Raw genomic sequence first — 23,826 nt, forward strand, 5'->3', positions numbered from 1 at the left:
GCAAGTCAGTCAGAGGAGAAAAACCTCCAAAATTGAGTGGGGAACTGAATTTTGGATGAAATGGAACATTTATTATCCATATTAGCCAGAGGAAACATGTTATTATACTTACTATGGCAGAAACTGCCATACTTAGGAGTTAGTTTCTGCTGTGTTTTGTAGCTGGAGTTTGAACCAGTAACTGACAGTGCCAAGATTACTAAAAACAAAAAAACAAGTTAGAACTGGAAGAGATTTGAAGATATACAGTATAGTTTCTTTGGTTTACACTTTAAGCATTTCTACTCTAACAGGGTTGAATTCATTATAATTTAGTTTATTTAATTGAGATGCATTATTTTTATAAATTTTGTTCCAACTGGTAATTTAGATTCAGAAACCTAGGTATTTTAATTATGCTTTTATGTTAATAAATAGATTCATTTTTATAAACTAAATATTTGAACTTCAAATTTGTGTAATCTTGAAACCTAATGCATCTGGTGACGGTTGTCCTGTCTTTTACTCTTTGTTTTAAAGTAACTGGTATTTGTTCTCCCCCAGCAGCAGTAAAATCTCAGAGCACAGAAAATACTCTGCAGCTGAGATGTGAAAAGTTAGTTAAGAATTACTCTCAGTTCTTAAATGTAAGAAGTGGCAGCAAGTATGGTTATGAGGAAATTGAGAAGGCAAATTTTTTTTATATTTTAATTTTATTGGAGTATAGTTGATTTACAATGTTGTGTTAGTTTCAGGTGTACAGCAACGTGATTCAGTTATACATATACACATATTCATTCTTTTTTTAGATTCTTTTCTCATATAGGTTATCACAGAATATTGAGTAGAGTTCCCTGTGCTACACAGTAGGTCCTTGTTGGTTATCTATCTTATATATAGTAGTGTGTGTATGTTCCTAATTTATCCCTAATTTATCCCTAATTTATCCTAATTTAAAGCTCCTAATTTATCCCTCCCCCTACATTTCCCCTTTGGTAACCATGTTTGTTTTCGATATCTGTAAGTCTGTTTTGTAAATAACTTCATTTGTATATTTTTTTAAAAAAATTAGATTCCACATATGAATGACATCATATGATATTTGTATTTGTCTGACTTCACTTAGTATGATCATCTCTAGGTCCATCCATGTTGCTGCAAATGGCATTATTTCATTCTTTTTTATGGCTGAGTAATATTCCATTGTATATATGTACCACATCTTTATCCACTCATCTGTTGATGGACATTTAGGTTGCTTCCATGTCTTGGCTATTGTAAATGGTGCTGCAGTGAACATTGGGGTGCACGTATTTTTTTGAATTATGGTTTTCTCTGGATATATGCCCAGGGGTCGGATTGCTGGATCATATGGTAGTTCTATGTTTAGTTTTTTAAGGAAACTGCATACTGTTCTCCATAGTGGTTGTACCAATTTACATCCCCACCAACAGTGTAGGAGGGTTCCCTTTTCTCCACACCCTCTCCAGCATTTATTGTTTGTAGACTTTTTGATGATGGCCATTCTGACCAGTATGAAGTTCATTGTAGTTTTGATTTGCATTTCTCTGATAATTAGTGATGTTGAGCATCTTTTCATGTGCTCTTTGGCCATTTGTATGTCTTCTTCAGACCTATTTAGACCTTCTGCCCATTTTTTATTGGGTTGTTTGTTTTTTTGTCATGGAGCTGCATGAGCTGTTCGTATATTTTAGAGATTAATCCCTTGTCAGTTGCTTCATTTGCAAATATTTTCTCCCGTTCTGTGGGTTGTCTTTTCATTTTGTTTATGGTTTCCTTTGCTGTGGAGAAGCTTTGAAGTTTAATTGGGTTCCATTTGTTTATTTTTGTTTTAATTTTCGTTACTCTAGGAGGTGGATCAGAAAAGATATTGCTGCGATTTATGTCAAGGGGTGTTTGGCCTGTGTTTTCCTCTAAGAGTTTATAATGTCTGGCCTTAAATTTAGGTCTTTGATTCGTTTCAAGTTTATTTTTGTGTACGGTGTGAGAGAGTGTTCTAATTTCATTCTTTTACATGTAACTGTTCAGTTTTCCCAGCACCACTTATTGAAGAGACTGTCTTTTCTCCATTATATATTCTTGAAAAGGGAAATTTTGTAAAACTCCAGAGCTGGTTGAGGTTTTAGCAGAGATGACTGATATCCCAAATAATCAAAGAGAAGAAAAAGATGATAAACAACATCTCAGAATATTATTTATCAAGAATCCAGTGACAGTTTGATAGACAAATATGAGGCACCAAAATTTTCTGAGGCAAGGTTGGCTTAGGTCTAAACCTCAGGAAGGGTCTCATTACCTTTTCCCTTGTGTGGAGTGAAGCAGGGAGTGAACCTGGCTTTATTTTCAGGGTAAACTCCTCCTCATCAGCCTAAGACCTGTACGCATGGCTAAAGGGCATAACAAATGCTCGAGTATTTAACGTGAGACTCTTTTCTTCCAAACCTCACCAGTCCCGTTCTTTGCCAATTCTTTTTAGTCTCTGTATACCATTACCATTAGTCCAATTGCCAAGCTTGTCCCAAAACTCTAGAGTTATTCTGTTTATTTCCTTCTCCTCACACTCCACAACCAAGCAATTCTTCTGGTAATTGGTAAAAGCCCCCCCAATCCACCCGTCTCTCTTTACCTTCCCTGCTTCTGCCTTAATTCAGGTCCTTTCACTCATTCATTAGGCAGCATTTATTGAGGACCTACTCTGTGGCGAGCATCATATTAGGTACTGGGCATGCAACGATGCATGAATCACAGCCCCTGCACTTGTCAGTCCAAAAATCTCCAGCTCACTTATTTAGAACAAAATATAAAAGGATACAGATGAAACGAAGGAAAGGAGGAAGCTTACGTTATTAGTGAGATGGCTGTTGATTTCCCAAAGGCTTATGGAGATGGTGTCCTAATTAGTTTATTTCTGCAGTATCTTACCTCAAGATATTCTCCAGAGTACAACTGTAGTGCCTCTCTAAGATGTATGTCTCCTCGTGGCAGTCTCTTCAGTGGGTCCCTACACCTAAAGGACAAAGCACAAGTTACTAAGCAAGATGACACAAAGCTCTCCCATGTCTTGTCAAGGGTTCCTTCTCTATCCTTAACTCCTGCCCCCACTAGTCTACACCTTCAATCTTATACCTTCTGCTTTAATAATATGCAGTTTGTCACCTTTTCCATGTCTCCACACTTTCGTACACGTTGTTTCCCCTCTTTGAATGTCCATTTCTTGTCCCTTTCTACAGACCTTTTGTGACCCAACTTGCAACCCTCCTTCTGTCTTTTCCCACATGCTGAGAACGGTGAAACCCCCTTACTCAAATACTTGTCCCATCCAGGGCAATTCGGAACATTTCGGAACATGCCTCACTCACCCATTTGGCACATTTCTTCATTCATTCTTTAAAACCTTTCCAGGACTTGGGGCAACACCAAGAACATAACAGACACTTTATGCAAGTATGTGGCTGCAATAATACATGAATGAAGAAATTTTAGAACATTTGGAAATTTTAAATGTCTCCTATACAATATTTGCTTCTGATTTAGAAAGAAGTGTAATTCTTTACATGTAATATTTTTGTTGAACAGCTATTATTTAGGGCAATATTATTTGTTAATCATGTTTTTGTAGCTTACCTATAATTTTGATTTCTGACATTTTGTGTTGCCTATAAACTGTTGGCAGGTATATGCATTATACTGAGCTAAATTGAAATAGAAGCATAAAGCTAGTACACAATTTAGATATTAGGATATTAATGCAAACTCATTCTGAGCTATACCACAGGAAAGTCTCAAACAATATTGTGGATAATGTAAGAATGCCAAACAAGGCATTCTTTCTGAGCGGAGAAAACCAAAATAATTGTGAAACTGCCCAGAAGGAAAAGGCTGGGCTGATGCCCACATGAGTTGCCGCCTTTAAACTCTTCATAAGTAACGAGAAGAGGACATGTGTGGATGTGTACTTCCAACCTACTTAGTTATGTTTCTGATAAAAGTAAAAATCCTAGACTTGATGCAAAACAAACTGGAGCACTGTGACGTAGGAACTAGATGCAGATCATTGAGACAGGACTAGTCAGGGTCCAGTCAGGTGGCAGAAGCCACACCAATGATTTAAAAAGATTCTAAGATAGAAAATTTAATATCAAAAAGAATTAACTTGGCATAAAATTGCTAAGTAAGAGACAGATGAGAAACAAAACAAAAACCCTCTAAATTATCAGGAAACAGGTACCAGCACTGGAGAATAAAGGGATGACCTTAGAATAGTACAAAGCCTAAAAATTTAGAAGAGCATCCTCGTGGGACTGAGACCCAGACCTCTTGGCAATCACCTGCTGCTATGGAAAAACTGCTGTTGGTGGGATAAAGAAGTATTTCTGGGGTGACAGTGACACGAACTACAAGCGAACAGGAAGTAAATAACAAATAACTAAGTCCTTTCTCTCTACTGCAGCCTTGCAGATTCCCTCCATTGTCCCCTTTCGGGTGAGCCTGATGGGAAGCCAGATGTCAAAGCAAAACTATGTTTGCAGAGTCCTGGTCCAGCATCAGGAAGCTGCATGTAGAAATGTGGGTTTGGAGCTGAAGAGTAATAGCCTAATATCTGGCATGACAGTCACTGGTGGGAGGACAGACAGGGTTCGGAAAGAATACATGTTAACATAACTCACAGTCTTGGAGTGTGGCTAAGTGGGGCCCCTCTCTTTCCGCCCAGTGGCTGCCCTCACTAATCCGCAGTGAACACCATGTCCCTGCCCTCTGCAGCCCAGGCTGGGTCTGAGGATTGGATCCAGATTCACTTTACCTTACTGACAGCTAGCTCTCTGGAGCATGTTGGCGTAACACATACCGTGCACTTCTTATATTTCTGAGACAAAGAAATAATCCTGGCTTTGCAGAGGTGCCAGAGAAGTGACTTTAAGAACCAAGTCAATCCTGACTTGCTGTAAATTCAAAACTTGTAGAACACTAAATGAACAACAACAACAACAAAGAAAAGTTAACATAATAAGTTAATCACTATCAAATGTGTTCCTCTCTTGCAAAAATATTAACAATGATCATCATCTTCTCCTAGGGATAGGAAAGGGGGAACATACACACATAAGTCCCCAAAGAAAAATTTAACACTCTATGCTGACAAACCAGTTAATGGATAGATAATTTACAGACAGAAAAGAATGGAAGGCTTTTAAACCCCATCTCCACAGTTTCACTTAAAAAAAAAATCACTGTACTTCTCCACCTTTGTGTATTTCTTGTTATTTGAGGTTAAGAATCACCTAGCTAAGAATCAAACTGAGGGCTTCTCTGGTGGTGCAGTGGTTGAGAGTCCGCCTGCCGATGCAGGGGACATGGGTTCGTGCTCCGGTCTGGGAAGATCCCACATGCCGCGGAGCGGCTGGGCCCGTGAGCCATGGCTGCTGAGCCTGCGTGTCTGGAGCCTGTGCTCCGCAACAGTGAGAGGCCCGCGTACCGCAAAAAAAAAAAAAAAAAAAAAGAACCAAATCGATACCTGCCTTACAAGCCAACTTTGAGTACTGCTAATGCTTCTACAAGCCTCCTTGAAGCTAGTTAAAACTGACAGGTAGTCAGGAAAATTAGTACAAGCTCACTGTCATTGAGACAGGAAGAAAGGAAATAAACTAGATAAAGCAAATAAGGCAAAGCAAATAAACCAGATAAATGATACCATACTAATGCTTAGAGATCTACAGTTAAAGCCATTTAAAGGTTTTTACTCTCGGATCACAGCTTACCCTTCCAGTTTCATCTTAACGGCATGCTTCCAAGGACCTCTATAAGCCAGCACACTGGATGACTCACTGTGTTAAGATTAAAATGTTCTTCCTATTCCCTATGCCCTGAAAGTCTCCCCAGCCTTCCTCCTTCCTACCTGGTGAAATCCTTTGGAAACTTTATCAATACTCCCTTTGAATCAACTTCTTTATGAAGTTCAATATTGTTTTCTTTCATTTCCTCCCTTGTTCTTTAATAAGATCTACGTAGCATTTACATCATAGTAATTAGAGTCTTTACATTTCTCGTATCTAAGATGTCATTGATAATAATTTGTCCCATTACTTTCTAAACCAGAAAGAAAGAGAAATGGCTCACATTAAACTCTGGGGGCATCGATTTTATGAAGCATCTCGACTTCAGAGTATAAATGAAAGGTGTGTTTTAGAATTAACGAAATGAGGTAGTTGTGTATAGGACTGTCTTTCTTGCTACATTGCTGAATTCTGAGCTCCATGAGAGCAGGACATGTGACTTAATATTGTGTCCCTAATGTCAAGGTTACTGTTTGACACATAACATATTCTTCAGTAAATGCTTGCTAAATGTGCCCAAAAAATAAAGATGCAAAATGAAACTGTATCATTAGCAACGTTTAGTCCAGACTTTGTTCTATGATCACAACTGATGATATGTAGGATACAAATAAGGGATACAGAATTATAAGATACAAACTTTCTTTTGGCAAAACTTCATGACTTTTATCTAGGGCTAGTTGTATTCAATATTTGCAGGATGACTAGGCATTTGTCTATGTGCTTTAATTTTAATACACATGGGAAGGCACTGCTCCTGAATCAACCATTTGTTGCCTGAAAATCCTACCTTCAGGTAATCCTTCCCTTATAACAAAATGTACAGTTTCCTGAGGGGGAATCTCATTAAGCTTTATCGGACAGCATCATTATGTTAGTTCACTTGGTCCCTCTTCAACAGCAACAAATAATAACCAATTTAAAAATAGTTCTGATAAAATAGGGTCCTTCAAGTTTATTTTAGCACTGACCAAGAAAGATTTGGAAAAGAGATTTTAGAGTTAAGGACTACAGGAGGACAGAGGGTTAGCCATTCAAGAGGCAGAAGTGAACGCTGGCAGGAACAAAAGACATGGCCCAAGTGAGAAGCTCTGCTCGAATGCAGTGTTTTCTTTCTCGGAAACAATGCTTTTATTTCTATTCCATTCTATAGGCCTTTTCTTTATTTATGTTACTTGCTTCTATTCAATATTCCTGCCATTTACAACATTTATTTATCTTATTTCAGTGCGTGTTGCACTGTGATGTTCATTTAGACCCTTTCTTTTCAATGCCTCTCCTCCCTTCCCCTCTGCATCACCATTCCTCAAGCCTCTGTATGTTTTCTTTCCCTTCATATTAGTTTCCTAGATCAAGAACTCTATTTGGGAATGAAGTGCGTATCCATCCCAGAAGGCACATATCCCTGGAATTTTTCAGCTTTTCCTCAGCCTGCGCCCTGTTATTCTTGTTCCCTGGGTCAGCTTGAGCTCCACTGGTTCTAATTTAAGTGATGCAGGGCACAACCTCTCAAGTCAAACTCTGTCCTCTGTAAAATGTGGGTTTTTTTTTTTCTTTTTCCCAACATATCTGTGGTTTTTATTTTTATTTTTTCTCCTTTAGTCTTTACAGATATGACTGAGTAATTGGACTCAATATGCCCTTCCATGTCATGTAATTGGCTTGAAATGTCGTTTCTGCACCTGTGTGTTTTGTTTCTCCTCTCCATATCTAAAGCGCTTAAATAAAAAATACCCCATTGTTTATCTCTGGCAGCCCTATATAGCAGCCCGAACCTCTCTACTTAGGGAAAAGAGACCTGACAGATGCCTCACATGTGGCCAAGGGAACACACCTGTCTGTATCACCAATACATAATACCTTGTGTTATCTGACACTTTGAATTTTTCTAAATGCCTTTATTTCTATTTTTCATTTTCACCTCTTTCTTAGTTAGTTGAAATTTATGACATTTCTAGTGCCTTTTTAGTCATTGATTTTTGTCTTTTCTAGCAGTCATTTCATTTCTGAGTAGCATTCATATAGTTTTTATCACTATAATTCTGCATAATCAAACCAGTAATTTTGAGAATTTTTTTTTTTATTCTGAACTATATTTCTTTCAAAACATACCCCATTACTCCACCTCTAAAATTCTGTTGAATCTTTGGAAGCTGAATTACTGCCAACATGTCTTTCAGAGTTATCCCCGGTAATTTTATAATCATAGTTCCCCCAACGTGATCACTAGGTAAAATGCTCTGACTTCTCTCCTTGAATTCTTCTCTTGACAAGGCACCATCATCGTTCAGATAATTGTTAAGTTCTTTCTCTGCTGTCTTCCTCTCAGAGACTGCTTCTGTTCACCTCTCCTCACCCAAGTCTGACATTTCTCTCATACAATGTTTGGGAATCAACAGCTCTCAGGCTAATTCTGGGAAGCCTTTTGAACATTCCTTCTTTTCTTTCCTTTTCTGTGCCCCTCAATTTCTCCCTTACTCAGAGTTAATAATTCACTTTCTGTGGTAGGTAGAATTTTAGCATGGCCTCAAAGACCCCCAGTAGCTGGTGTGCTTGCCCTGTACACGTTTCTGCTCTTCAGTGTGATAGACCTGTGACTATGATGGGATAGGGTAGAAGACTCTGGGCAGCCCCCAGAAGATGAGAATGACCCCCAGCTGACAGTTAGCAAGGAAACCGGACCTCAGTCCCACAGGTGCACGGTACTGACTTTGCCAACAACCACTTGAGCTAGAAAAAGGAATCTGAACTCTAGATGAGAACCCAGTCTGGCTCCCACCTTGATTTCAGCCTTGTGAGACCCTGGGCAGGACACTCAGCTCTGTCATGACCAGATTTCTGACCTAAAGAAAAGGCTAAGATAGTGATAGCTTGTTACACAACAATAGGGAAAAAAAAAAAAGGTATGTTCTTTCTGTCTTCTTCATTTGCTGACCATCTCTCCTTGCGACTGGAATTCCCACTTGTCCAAAGCACAATTTCTTAGAGACGATATACCTCAAATCCTACCAAAGTTTGACCTCTCCTTTGGGCCTGTTTGCGTTTCTCCACTCTGATCCTTACTCTTGATTTTACTTAAGTCTATTCCTCTTCACCTCCAGGAATGTTTTTGCTTTGTTTTTTGTGATTTCCAAAGTGATAGACTTAATCTGTTCCATGTATTTGCTTCCTCATAGGTAACATTCGTTTGGCTCACTGCTCATTAGTAATCAGGGTTGAATTCAGTAGCAAGCCTGCTGTAATGCATACTTTCTGACGCTCCAGTGAAACAGATTGATTCATTTATTCACTCATTCACCGACTTTTTCATTCAACAGTTAGAATGTCAACCTAAGACACAGACTTCAGTTCTAGAAACCTCATGTTATGGTGGAGATAATGTGGTTGTAGAATCAAATAATACACTAAATAGAACTTTAAAAGTTATGTAAGTTTAAGCCATTACTCTTTGGAATAAGATATAAATATACACACACACAAAGAACATAGTTTAAGGCATTTATAGGACAAATTAGCAAATCAGTTTAAGAGAAATTTTGAAAAAGAATATGAATCAGTGCCTATTTTATCCCTCAATGTATCAACTGGTGTTTTGCTTTTCTTTGAAGCAGTCGTTCACTGTCATATTTTAAGCAACTATTATATGTAAAACAACGTGTCAGGTATTTGGGAATGGCTAGTAAGGAGGAGCCAGGATTGAAAGGACACAATCTTGCCCTCTAAAAACATACCCTCTATTTTCTGCATAATGACTACATCGCCTGTCCTCATGTGTGATTTTTATAGAGCACCAGGCCTTAACGCAGGTGGACACATATTTTATACATGTACAACAGTCCAGGCACAGACCATGAGCTGAGAATTAGCATGGTAGCAGCAGTCGTTGTGCATTTTCTGTCAACAACACAATTTGACCTGCAGCACCGGTATAGGCAGAGGGTGTGTAAATTACCATAGCCCAGGGATAAACAAGAAGTTAAACAAGAAGTTAGCAGAATGGGTAACAGTGAATTGGGGTGAGAAACTGCAGCCTGAGCAGAAAACAAATACATTTCATACGAAGAGTGTGAATTTTCCATGGAGATGAGAAAAGAGAATTCCTAAGAGAACTTATTTTCCTTGTCTATTTATTTCTGCCCTGTAGGAAGATGATAATGGGAAATATTTTAATCACATTGTAGGCTTTAACAAAGGCAGTGTTATTTTTGAATGATAATTTTTTTTTAGAATCGTAAACATAATCCACATCTCACTTTCAGGATATGTGCCTCATCCTGAAATCAGTCTGAACACGATATTTCAATGTCTTTGAGCTCAGGGTGTGCAGCAAGAAAGCAGTAGAGCAAGGTCCAGACGTTTGTGCCCTGTGGCGTAAACTGACTCATCTGACATCTGTGCGAACGTGTGAAATCACTAGGCAAGAAAAGGCCATTTTGTGCAGCACATGTATCCTAGGTAACAGTTTTTATCTAAATCTTCTTTCCTTAATTGTTCCGCGTTGCTAATTCCTTCTTCCCCTTCCAACCTAGTATGTTACCAGTGAAACTGTTGCATGAACAGTTTCTTTTAGGCAATCCTAAAGTCTAAAATTATATTTCAAATATTGGTATAATAAAAATCCATGATAAATGTTTAAAGAGTACTAGTTGATGGATCATTCGATACAACCAAGTTTCAGTATCAAAAAAAATTTTACAACCTCCTGAAATTGGATGTAATTAGGATCTGCCCCATTAAAATTTAAGGCACTGTTGTCAGACTCTGCACAGTTGTCCTTCTTTTAAAGTAGATCTCAGTCTGTTTACTCAGTGAAGCTGGTTATTAACTTCTCATAAGTAAACGGACTAAAAATCTCCACAGAGATGCAATCAGAATGGGAGCTGAAAAGTCCTAACCCTGTTAAAATAGCTGCAATGTAAAAAAGCAGAACATTAAATGGAATAACTTCACAGAGAAAAGCTAACGATTGAACTGGGAATGACATGCCTTATCAATTTTGATTTATATAGTATCAATTTTTAGTGTGTACGTTCTTTAATTTAGTTGTACTTGGTATTAAAAGTGACCTTAGATTTCATGTTTTACCCAACACTTTAAAATATTCTCATGCATAATCGTGTATACACACATGTCCACATTCACATAATAATATTGGACACATACAAATCTCTGATTATACACTCCTCAGGAAATTTCATCCTTCTTCCTATTCAACTGACATATAATTGAATGATTTCCAAATGTATTTCTCTAGACCAAAACTTTGGTTGAATCTCCAGACTTGGCTATCTTGCATCCTATTAAATATTTGCAGCTAAGTGCCCCACAAATATCTGAAAACACATCAAGCCCCATAACAAGTTCATGGCACCCTCAAGTCAACCTGTCTTCTGGTATACTTTAGTCAGTGAATGCTACCATCAACAACAGTGTTTCTCAGGACAGAAATTTAAGAGTATCTTAGAAACACTCACTATCAAAACCTCCATGCCTATCAGTCACCAAATTCTGACAATTTTCCCTCTGAGTTCTTCTCAAATACATCCTTTCCATCCTTATTTTGAATTCCTTAATTTCAAGCTCTCTCCATGTTTTGACAGACTATTTCCATAGATTCCTTACAAACCTTCCTCCTTCTAGGCCAGGTTTCATTCAGATACTCTCCATGAAGTATGCTCTCATTAAAAGAAAATCTTATATGTCAAAAAAAAAGAGTAATGAATCTTTAATATCTACACAATAAAATTTAGACTCATTAGGATGGCATATATACTTTTTTCTTCATAATTTCTCTGTAATTCCATGTTCAACTTCAGCTCCCAGCATTCCCTACATAGTAGGGAACACAGTAAGGAGCCATGAATAAGGAGTCACAGCCACTAAGCAACAACAACATCTAGAAAGGACAAACTAAAAATAATTGGCAAAATAGTAGATGTAAACCCAACTATATAAAATTAAATAAAAATGCAAAAACAAAACCCTCCAATTATAAAGCAAAGAATGTAAGTCTGGATGAAAAAGGAAGACTTGATTGTAAGTCATCTATAAGACATATTAACTATAAAGATGCAGAACATTTCAAAGGAAGGGATAGAAAAATGATATGTCAGGCAACCAGCAAAAGAATTTGCATAGCATGGCCATACTAATATACATCAGCATTAGTATCTCCATACTAATATTAGATGAAATCTCAGCACAGAGTATTTCCAAAGATAAAGGGAGACATTTCATGATAAAAGGGCAATTAGGAAGACATAATAATCTTAAATGTGCATGCAACTAATAAGTGAGCTCCAAAATACATGAAGTGAAAACAGACAAAACTAAAGAGAGAAAAAGACAAACTAACAGTATATTTGCATATTTTAATACTCTTCTGTTAATAATTATTAGAAAATTTGACCAAAAATAGGAAAAGATCTATCTAGAAGATCTATTTAGAAGATCTAAGTAACACTATAAACTAACTTCATATAATTGACATTTGCAGACAGCTTAAAAAAAATAGGAGTAAAAATTTTTTTAACTGTCCATGGAATATTTTCTAAGATCATATGATTGATCATAAACAAGTCTCAATATATTTCAAAAGAATGAATCTACAGGGTGTATTCTCTGACCGTGATATAATTAAATAGATATCAATTAGTCACTATAAAATTACCAAATATTTGAAAATTAAACAGTACACTTTTGAATAATCCAAAGAAGTCTCAAGGGAAACTTAAAAATATTTAAAACTCAATAACAAAATAACGTATCCAAATTTGTGGGGATGCTGCTAAAGAAGTGTTTTGAAGGACGTTTAGAAATTTAAATGTCTATAGAGAGAAAGAAAAGGGAAGGAGGGAGGGAGGGAGGAAAGTTCACAATTTAAGTTTCCACCTTAAAAAGTGTTTTAGTCTACTCCAGCTGCCCTAACAAAATACCATAGGAAGGGTGGCTTAAGCAGCAGAAATTTATTTTCTCACAGTTCTAGAGGGAAGAAGTCCAAGGTCATGGTGCCCTCATGGTTAGTTTCTCTTGAGAGTTCTCTTCCCGGCTTATAGATGGCCGCCTTCTCTCTGTCCTCATGTAGCTGGAATAGATAGAACAAGCTCTCTCCTGTCTCTTCTTATACAGGCACTAATCTCATCTTGAGGGCTCCACCCTCATGACCTTATCTAAACCCCCATCTCCAAATACCATCACATTGGAAAAGAGGGATTCATGTATGAATTTAGGAGAACACAATTCAGTTCATAGCAAGTTAGTGTTTCATGTTTCAAAATTTACAGGTTTTAAAGAGAAGATAACTTTCAGAAACTTGCATAGTTTACAAATATTAACGAATCCCTACCCAATACTATGCTTACTAATTTCAACCTAAAATCAACCTTGAATAACCCAGTCCCCTAACACTGTAAGTACCCTGACTACTTCTCCCCTTTTAAGACCCCACTCAGACTCTGTGAAGATGGTGTTCTCCCATGTTCAGTAAATTTACTGAACTCAGCTTTGTAAAATCAACATGTTGCCTTGGTGGTCTTTGAAGGGAAATTCTAACATTAAATAAATTTATAACAGATATAATAATAAAAATAAAAGAGAAATCTCTTGCCTAAAGATTAATTAAATGCATAACCTCATTACACCTTGATTGGTACTCTTATTGCCATGCGTAATTAAAGAGTTGGGGGGCATAAAGCCCAAATATGTATATGTGTGTGTATATATACACACACACACACACACACACACACACACACAGTTGACCTGCCTACTGTCACAGAAATGAATGGTTATTAATTTTATTTGAAAAAATTCTCAGTCCCTGAAGTTCATAAAAGCATTTTTAGGATAATCATTCACAGAAGTTTTCCAAGGACTTCTTAAAGTAGTTAAGATGGTCCCAACTATACTTATGGGATATCTTAACATAGACTGTAATGGACTCTAGTGTCGATGAGTCTTTAAAATGGACTAACTCTGTTCTGGCTCCAGAGCTGTGTTCCTAAGAAGCCTACAGAGAGCTCTTTTGAGTTTTCTCAGCACATTATAATCATTATCAAGTTAATTTGTGTGACACCCCAGTGAGAGAAGTAAATACTGCTACCCTTCTTTAACAAATGAGGAAAGTGAGACATAACAGAGGTCAAGTTTCATTTCTAATCTGCTGTACGAATTAAAAGTTTTTTTTCTATGCCTCATCCCCAGCCATCTTAAGAGTAGACATAGATTCTTGCTCTTGTAATATTGTCATTTGTTCCAAATCACTAGTGTCTAAACACAGAAGAGAGGTTCATAATGTTTAGAACATCAGTTCATCAGTGGGAATAATCCCATTAATGGGATTTTAATATGTTTTATCTGTAGAGGTCAATACAAACCCTAGTTTGCTATTTCAGCATAAAATATAAACAAACTGCTCAGTACACATAATGGCTCCAGTAGTAGCAAAACAGTTCATCATCTAAGAAGACAAAAGGTCCCTCCATTAAAATGCTCCAACAGTTGCCAGTTAGACTTTATAAGAATACCAGCTTCTAATTACAACTTCATACCATAAAAAAAAAAAATTTTCCCTCATTTCCTTTTTCCATTCTTGTAACAAAACAGCAATCATAGAAATTAGGTTGGCATGGAGAATATCCAGACAAGAACTTGATATTGCTCTGATCAACCATATTTATCTGATAAACCAATATTGCTCTGATAAACCAACATCAAAATAAAATATTTTGTGCATTTTACACACATTATCTCATTTACTATTTATCACAATCCAAATCAAAATAGAGCAGATATTATTCTCCCTATATACAAACAAGGAAACTAAAACACAATGTGCTGATGCTACTTTCCTGAAACAAGTAAGTGATAGTAGGGTAAGAACCCATACCTTTGACTTTAAGTCAGTGTCTCCAACACATTACTGCATCTTGTGGTGTCTAGGGTATTCTTTCCAGAGTCCAAGGGCCACAGTTCTTAGTAAAACTTGTCTTGGTAACAACAAGGCTAGGATCACTGTAATATCAGTAGGATACATTAGCTTAAAAGCAAAACTTTCAAAAAACTATTGCCACATTAAAGAAATGTCTTATATATAAATAAATGTCAAATTGAAAGTTTTAGGTCACATAATACCCTCTAGATGTACTTAATGGTACCATAATGGCCTATTTCTAAAGGTATAATTTTGATGCCTAGGAACAGATTTTTTCTTATGGATTCTAAACAGATTTCCAGAAAGGTTATATAATTCTCTTTAAAACATTCACATGATTTTATATTCTAAGATATATTTTTGTGTTTCAATTTTAGCAAAATGGGTCATCCTTAGTAATATCTGAAGCAAGATATTACCAGTTTCTTTATTGCACTCCTTTAAAATACATTTTAGTTATATTCTATTATCATAAACTCTTAGTAATAGTAGAGGAATTCATGATATCACATCTCTAAAGTACATCTGAACAAGCTCTTCTTCATCAGACAAAACGATTTTGAGTAATGAATGGGGTACACTTTTCAAAGGTACTCAATTTTGAGAAATTTTTCATAACTAAGGTACAAAGCAATTAAAAGCATATCATTTAGTAAGTGGTATATTTGAATTATTAAACATGCCTCTTACCTGAAGTCTCCTGGAGGGTGTTCCACATATAAATAAGGCTGAGGAATTAAGTTTAGGTACAGGAAAATAAAGTTTAGAGATTAAATATATGACCAAAATATTTTTAAATGTAAGAGGGAAAAGAAAATATTCTAACAATGAGGAAAATAGATGGCTTTTTACCTTAGCTAAAAGGTTAATAAATAAAAGCTCATAAGAACAGATTAGCAAAGAATGCATTGCCCATTGAAGGAAACCTCAGATGGGGATAAGAACAAAATAGTTAAAATTTATTGAATATACTGATCTTTGTGCTTAGAATTTTACATAAACCATCTCATTTAATCCTGACACAAATTCTGTGAGGTAGACAGTATTACTAAGATCCATTTTATATGTGAGAAAATACAATGGAGTTTGTATTAGTCTGCTAGGGCTGCCATAAGAAAGCACCATAGGCTGGGTGGCTTAAACAACAGAAATTTATCATTTCACAGTTCTGGAGGCTAGAAGTCCATAATCAAGGTGTCAGAATTGGTGTTCCTCACTCATTTTTGGTAGCTGACAACAGATAATTTTTTTTAACAGAAAACATGATTTTTCTGTAGAAAAAGTCTAAGTGACTGTACTAGAAAATGGAAGGCATGCTTTGGCCTTTGATTAAAATCTTCACGAGTAAAATTTACACACTAATAGTGAATCAGAACAAAGCCAATAGCCTAACCCAATGGCAAAACCCTGTTACATTAGTTTATCTGAGATTGTTGCTTTCTTTCCATTCCCTCCTACCCTCCCTCCTTTCCTTTCTTTATTTTCCTTTCTTTCCTCTTAAACATTTTTCTTTCTCTCTGTCTCCTTTTTAGTTTGGTATATATACTGGGAAGATTAGCATATGACAATCCATCTAAGGAGATTTACACAAATTATTCATTCTACCTTAAGACAAATGTAGTGATTTTTGATACAATTTTGTACCTTTTATTCTGCTTTAAATAAGGAAAGCCCAGCGACGTTAATTGGAAGAAGGACCATAATGTATTAACACCCCTGTATTCTTTTAAGAAGGAAAAGCAGTAATGGTAATATGGCAGGAGCTGAGAAGGTCAGGCTTGATCAGGTTTTCCATGTGATCTCCACAAGAGTGGTTTCAGTAGATTGATGCTGCTAGAATAACTCTTGGGTAGGACTTGACAGGACAAGGGCCTGAAGAGATGGGAAGATCTCAGATCATGGAGGACCCTGAATGGCATGTGGAAGAGTTTGAATTCTATATAAGATGGGAACAAGGAAAAGCTTAAGATGGGGAAGAAATAATATCAAATTCCAATTTCAGAAAAGTTCCCTTTGGTAAGAATATGAAGAATACATTGGAGAGATAGTAGCCTATTTAAGAAAAAATTACTTCAGACTATGTAATGGGAAAATAATGACCTAGTAAGACAACAGTGGTAAGAAGGAAGAGAAAATGGTAGAATTGGGAATTAAGTATTCTTCCTGCTTTCTGCAGCACCTTACACAGTATCTGCCAATAAATGCCCTTGAATAAATGCAGTAAAATGTCTAGGATTTGGATAAAGATTCTGGGGGGCGGGGGAAAGGTAGTAAAGAGTTTCAAATAGGGCTGTCTTTAATCTAACCTCTTTTCCTGAACAAGATTTGGGTCTCAGCATCTCATTTATGAAGTTGTATGGACGTTTCCCACGAATACCATGTGCTAAAGTGCAGATGAGCAATTATCTTTTTGTTCTTACTTTAACCCAGTTATATAAAGAATTTGACAGCTCAGGCAAGAAATATTAAGACCAAAAATCCAGCATGAGATTACATAGTCTGTCTCCTTTTGCTCATCTCAAGTCATAGATGTGACCTGGTAAAGTTAAACCATCAATGCCTGATCTGAAACAGGTGTTCTTAACAGGGTGTCTTCCGTCTCTGCCAACTAGACCACAAGTTTTAGTTTCTCCTGGAACCTGGAAAATAGACTGTGCCTTTGTCCTGAACAGTGTGCTTCTTTGCTCTATTTTTTTCTTATCCTTTTCTTTTTTTAAAATCATATAATGATCTAATAGGAAGAAGTATGGCTTTAATTTTGTTATTGACTACCTAAATAGACCTTCCTGCTTGTTTAGTTCCTGTTTAACTGAAAAGGAAAGCTTCATTCAACACTATCTCTACCGTCACAGCAATGATAATGTGACCACTGCACACTGCTTTATGTTTTCATTATTTTCTCTGCACATAAATAAGGTGTCAAGAGTTTTAATACTTCACGAACAATATTCTGTAAATTATAGTAATATACTGTACTTCTTTGACCTTTTCAATATTGTGTGATTTGGTTGGCTGACCTCTCTATTTATAGCTCTGCTGAGTAGAGGGGAAGGAATGGATATCCTGCCGCTAATGAAAATATCGTATATTGAAAGAGTCAAATGATGATACTGTCTTGGTACAGATGACTGTATTTCACAAGATATACAGCATCAGGCATTGTAATTGTGATAAGTCATTCTCTTGACAAAAGGTATAATGAGATTAGAAAACTGCCAAAATTAATTCATTTACTGACAGGGTTTGTACCCAGGCTAAGAAGAGTGTGAATTTTTAAACAAAATCTCCTTAGAACCTGAACTTTGAAGTCACATTCCTTTTATTTCTCTACTGATACTTAAGATGGCATGTTTGGTACTTACATTAGTTAAGAATGGTTAAGAGTGATGATGGAGAATTTTCTTTTACAGCCTTAAAGAACAATGATCAAATTACATTTTCTCTTTCATTTGGAATTTTTGGCACAGTTTTGCCTTTTGGGAATAAGGAATGCATTCTTTAGGCTTCATACTGAATGGTTTTAATGATAGAGATAATATAAAATATTTGAAGAGAATTATTCATATTATTGTCTTTTGGCTCTATGCATATGCCGACTTGTGTTATATTGCTTGCCGAAAAAATATTTAGGGCATTTCTAACTTTCATGAGCTATTCATTAAGCAAATCAGTATTGTTGCTATTCAACTTCTCTTGGACTATACCTTTACCTTACAGGAAAGGGGAGGGATACATAAGCCAATTTTATCACAACAGAGAGAGTTTCTTCTTTGTCAATTTGTGTAACTACTTTGCCATCATTTAAAAGTAACTTTTGCCTTGAGAACATGTGGAAGAGAAGTTGAGCTCTCTTGCAGTCCCTGTTAATTTGTCATGATATAGTAATGCATGCAGGAGCAATCCTAATTAATGTGATGACTTGGCTTATTTCACAGGCATCTGAACTCTGCCCCCAAGACATCAGTGCATCATCTATAGTCCAAGCTTTGAGAAAAATGGCCCTGCACACCTCATTCCGTTCTCAGTAGTTTTTTTTTTTTCTTCTTCCTTTTTTCTTTTCTATGCATTGTAAATGAAGAGCTTTCACTTCAAGGAGACCTGCAACCTCCCCATCTGAAAAGCAGTAGAGATCTGCTCTGCTGTTCATTTTCATTTAGTGTCTTGAATTTACTCATTTGAACAGCTTTTGGGAAGCCATTATGTGTTAAAGGATTTTAGACAGGTTAGGTATGATTTATAACATAAGGTGGAATTAGACAGGTTTGGTTTGATTAAACAGCACATCTGTTGGGGTGGTGGTGGAAAGATTCATGAAGTGAAATCAAGTCAAAGAGAGAAAAATGAAACGGCTGTGTGTAGCATGAAAGAGGATATATGTGATTGGAGATACTTAATCATATATGCGACTCTATCGACCCGATTTCCTAATGTATGCTCAGATATTTCCCGAACTTTGTCTCATTTTATCCTCACAATGATTCTCCAAGATAATCCTGCTCTTCCCATCCACAGAAGAGGAAACTGAGCTGCTTTTTTTTTTTTTTCCTTTCTTTTATTAACATCTTTACTGGAGTATAATTGCTTTACAATGGTGTGTTAGTTTCTGCTTTATAGCATAGTGAATCAGCTATACATATATCCCCATATCTCCTCCCTCTTGCATCTCCCTCCCACCCTCCCTATCCCACCCCTCTAGGTGGTTACAAAGCACCGAACTGATCTCCATGTGTTATGCGGCAGCTTCCCACTAGCTATCTGTTTTACATTTGGTAGTGTATATATGTCCATGCTACTATCTCACTTTGTCCCAGCTTACCCTTCCCCCTCCCCGTGTCCTCAAGTCCATTCTCTACGTCTGCGTCTTTCTTCCTTTCCTGCCCCTAGGTTCTTCAGAACCATTTTTTTTTTTAGATTCCATATATATGTGTTAGCATACAGTATTTGTTTTTCTCTTTCTGACTTGCTACACTCTGTATGACAGACTCTAGGTCCATTACCTCACTACAAATAACTCAATTTCATTTCTTTTATGGCTGAGTAATATTCCATTGTATATATGTGCTACATCTTTATCCATTCATCTGTTGATGGACACTTAGGTTGCTTCCATGTCCTGGTTATTGTAAGTAGAGCTGCAGTGAACACTGTGGTACATGACTCTTTTTGCATTATGGTTTTCTCAGGGTATATGCCCAGTAGTGGGATTGCTGGGTCATATGGTAGTTCTATTTGTAGTTTTTTAAGGAACCTCCATACTGTTCTCCATAGTAGCTGTATCAGTTTATATTCCCACCAACAGTGCAAGAGGGTTCCCTTTTCTCCACATCCTCTCCAGCATTTATTGTTTGTAGATTTTTTGATGATGTTCTGACTGGTGTGAGGTGATACCTCATTGTAGTTTTGATTTGCATTTCTCTAATGATTAGTGATGTTGAGAATCCTTTCATGTTTCTGTTGGCAATCTGTATATCTTCTTTGGAGAAATGTCTCTTTAGGTCTTCTGCCCATTTTTGGATTCGGTTGTTTGTTTTTTCGGTTGGTTGTTTTTTTTGATATTGAGCTGCATGAGCTGCTTGTAAATTTTGGAGATTAATCCTTTGTCAGTTGCTTCACTTGCAAATGTTTTCTCCCATTCTGAGGGCTGTATTTTCATCTTGTTTATGGTTTCCTTTGCTGTGCAAAAGCTTTTAAGTTTCATTAGGTAACACTTGTTTATTTTTGTATTTATTTCAATTTCTCTAGCAGGTGGGTCAAAAAGGATCTTGCTGTGATTTATGTCATAGAGTGTTCTGCCTACGTTTCCCTCTGTTTTATAAGTGTCTGGCCTTACATTTAGGTCTTTAATCAATTTCGAGTTTATTTTTGTGTATGGTGTTAGGCAGTGTTCTAATTTCATTCTTTTACATGTATCTGTCCAGTTTTCCCAGCACCACTTATTGAAGCGGCTGTCTTTTCTCCATAGTATATTCTTGCCTCCTTTATCAAAAATAAGGTGACCATATGTGTGTGGGTTTATCTCTGGGCTTTCTGTCCTGTTCAGTTGATCTATATTTCTGTTTTTTGTGCCAGTACCATACGTTTTTTTGAATTTTATTTATTTTTTTATACAGCAGGTTCTTATTAGTCATGAATTATGTACACATCACTGTATACATGTCAATCTCAATCGCCCAATTCAGCACACCACCACCACCACCACCCCGCCGCCTTGCCCGCTTGGTGTCCATATGTTTGTTCTCTACATCTGTGTCTCAATTTCTGCCCTGCAAACTGGTTCATCTGCACCATTTTTCTAGGTTCCACATATATGTGTTAATATACAATATTTGTTTTTCTCTTTCTGACTTACTTCACTCTGTATGACAGTCTCTAGATGCATCCACGTCTCAACAAAGGACCCAATTTTGTTCCTTTTTATAGCTGAGTAATATTCCACTCTTTATATGTACCGCTTCTTCTTTATCCATTCGTCTGTCGATAGGCACTTAGGTTGCTTCCATGACCCAGCTATTGTAAATAGTGCTGCAATGAACATTGGGGTGCATGTGTCTTTTTGAATTATGGTTTTCTCTGGGTATATGCCCAGTAGTGGGATTCCTGGATTATATGGTAATTCTATTTTTAGTTTTTTAAGGAACCTCCATACTGTTCTCCATATTGGCTGTATCAATTTGTGTTCCCACCAATAGTGCAAGAGGGTTCCCTTTTCTCCACACCCTCTCCAGCATTTGTTGTTTCTAGATTTTCTGATGATGCCCATTCTAACAGATGTGAGGTGATACCTCATTGTAGTTTTGATTTGCATTTCTCTAATAATTAGTGATGTTGAGCAGCTTTTCATGTGCTTCTTGGCCATCTGTATGTCTACTTTGGACAAATGGCTATATAGGTCTTCTGCCCATTTTTGGACAGGGTTGTTTGTTTTTTTAATATTGAGCTGCATGAGCTGTTCATATGTTTTGGAGATTAATCCTTTGTCTGTTGATTCGTATGCAAATATTTTCTCCCATTCTGGGGGTTGTCTTGTTTTTTTTAATATTGAGCTGCATGAGCTGTTCATATGTTTTGGAGATGAATCCTTTGTCCGTTGATTCGTATGCAAATATTTTCTCCCATTCTGGGGGTTGTCTTGTTTATGTCTTGTTTATGTGGGTTTATCTCTGGGCTTTCTATCCTGTTCCATTGAAATATGTCTCTGTTTTTGTGCCAGTACCATATTGTCTTGATTACTGTAGCTTTATAGTATAGTCTGAAGTCAGGGAGTCTGATTCCTCCAGCTCCATTTTTTTCCCTCAAGACTGCTTTGGCTATTCAGGGTCTTTTGTGTCTCCATACAAATTTTAAGATTTTTTGTTCTAGTTCTGTAAAAAATGCCATTGGTAATTTGATGGGGATTGCATTGAATCTGTAGATTGCTTTGATAGTAGAGTCATTTTCACAATATTGATCTTCCAATCCAAGAACATGGTATATCTCTCCATTTGTTGGTATCATCTTTAATTTCTTTCATCAGTATCTTATAGTTTTCTGCATACAGGTCTTCTGTCTCCCTAGGTAGGTTTATTCCCAGGTATTTTATTCTTTTTGTTGCAATGGTAAATGGGAGTGTTTTCTTAATTTCTCTTTCAGATTTTTCATCATTAGTGTATAGGAATGCAGGAGATTTCTGTGCATTAATTTTGTATCCTGATACTTTACCAAATTCATTGATTAGCTCTAGTAGTTTTCTGGTGGCATTTTTAGGATTCTCTATGTATAGTATCATGTCATCTGCAAACAGTGACAGTTTTACTTCTTCTTTTCCAATTTGTATTCCTTTTATTTCTTTTTCTTCTCTGATTGCCATGGCTAGGACTTCCAAAACTATGTTGAATAATGTGGTGAGAGTGGACATCCTTCTCTTGTTACTAATCTTAGAGGAAATGCTTTCAGTTTTTCTCTATAGGTGAATGATGTTTGCTGTGGGTTTGTTGTGTATGGCCTTTATTATGTTGAGGTAGGTTCCCTCTGTGCCCACTTTCTGGAGAGTTTTTATCATAAATGGGTGTTGAATTTTGTCAAAAGCTTTTTCTGCATCTATTGAGATGATCGTGTGGTTTTTCTTCTTCAATTTGTTAATATGCTATAATCACATTGATTGATTTGCATATATTGAAGAATCCTTGCATCCCTGGGGTAAATCCCACTTGATCATGGTGTATGATCCCTTTAATGTGTTGTTGGATTCTGTTTGCTAGTATTCTGTGGAGGATTTTTGCATCTGTATTCATCAGTGATATTGGTCTGTAATTTTCTTTTTTTGTAGTATCTTTGTCTGATTTTGGTATCAGGGTGATGGTGGCCTCAAAGAATCAGTTTGGGAGTGTTCCTCCCTCTGCAATTTTCTGGAACAGTTTGAGAAAGATGGGTGTTACCTCTTCTCTAAATGTTTGATAGAATGCACCTGTGAAGACATCTGGTCCTGGATTTTTGTTTGTTAGAAGATTTTTAATCACAGTTTTAACTTCATTACTTGTGATTGGTCTGTTCATATTTTCTATTTCTTCCTGGTTCAGTCTTGGAAGCTTATACCTTTCTAAGAATTTGTCCATTTATTCCAGGTTGTCCATTTTATTGGCATAGAACTGTTGTAGTAGGCTCTTAGGATGCTTTGTATTTCTGCGGTGTCTGGTGTAACTTCTCCTTTTTCATTTCTAAGTTTATTGATTTGAGTCCTCTCCCTCTTTTTCTTGATGAGTCTGGCTAATGGTTTATCAATTTTGTTTATCTTCTCAAAGAATCAGCTTTTAGTTTTATTAATCTTTGCTATTTTCTTTGTTTCTATTTCATTTATTTTTGCGCTGATCTTTATGATTTCTTCCCTTCTGCGAACTTTGGGTTTTGTTTGTTCTTCTTTCTCTAGTTCCTTTAGGTGTAAGGTTAGATTGTTTATTTGAGATTTTTCTTGTTTCTTGAGGTAGTCTTGTATAGCTATAAACTTCCCTCTTAGAACTGCTTTTGCTGCATCCCATAGGTTTTGGATCATAGTGTTTTTATTGTAAGTTGTCTCTAGGTATTTTTTTA

Source organism: Orcinus orca, chromosome 13 (assembly GCF_937001465.1).
Source record: "Orcinus orca chromosome 13, mOrcOrc1.1, whole genome shotgun sequence".
NCBI classification, from domain to species: Eukaryota; Metazoa; Chordata; class Mammalia; order Artiodactyla; family Delphinidae; genus Orcinus; species Orcinus orca.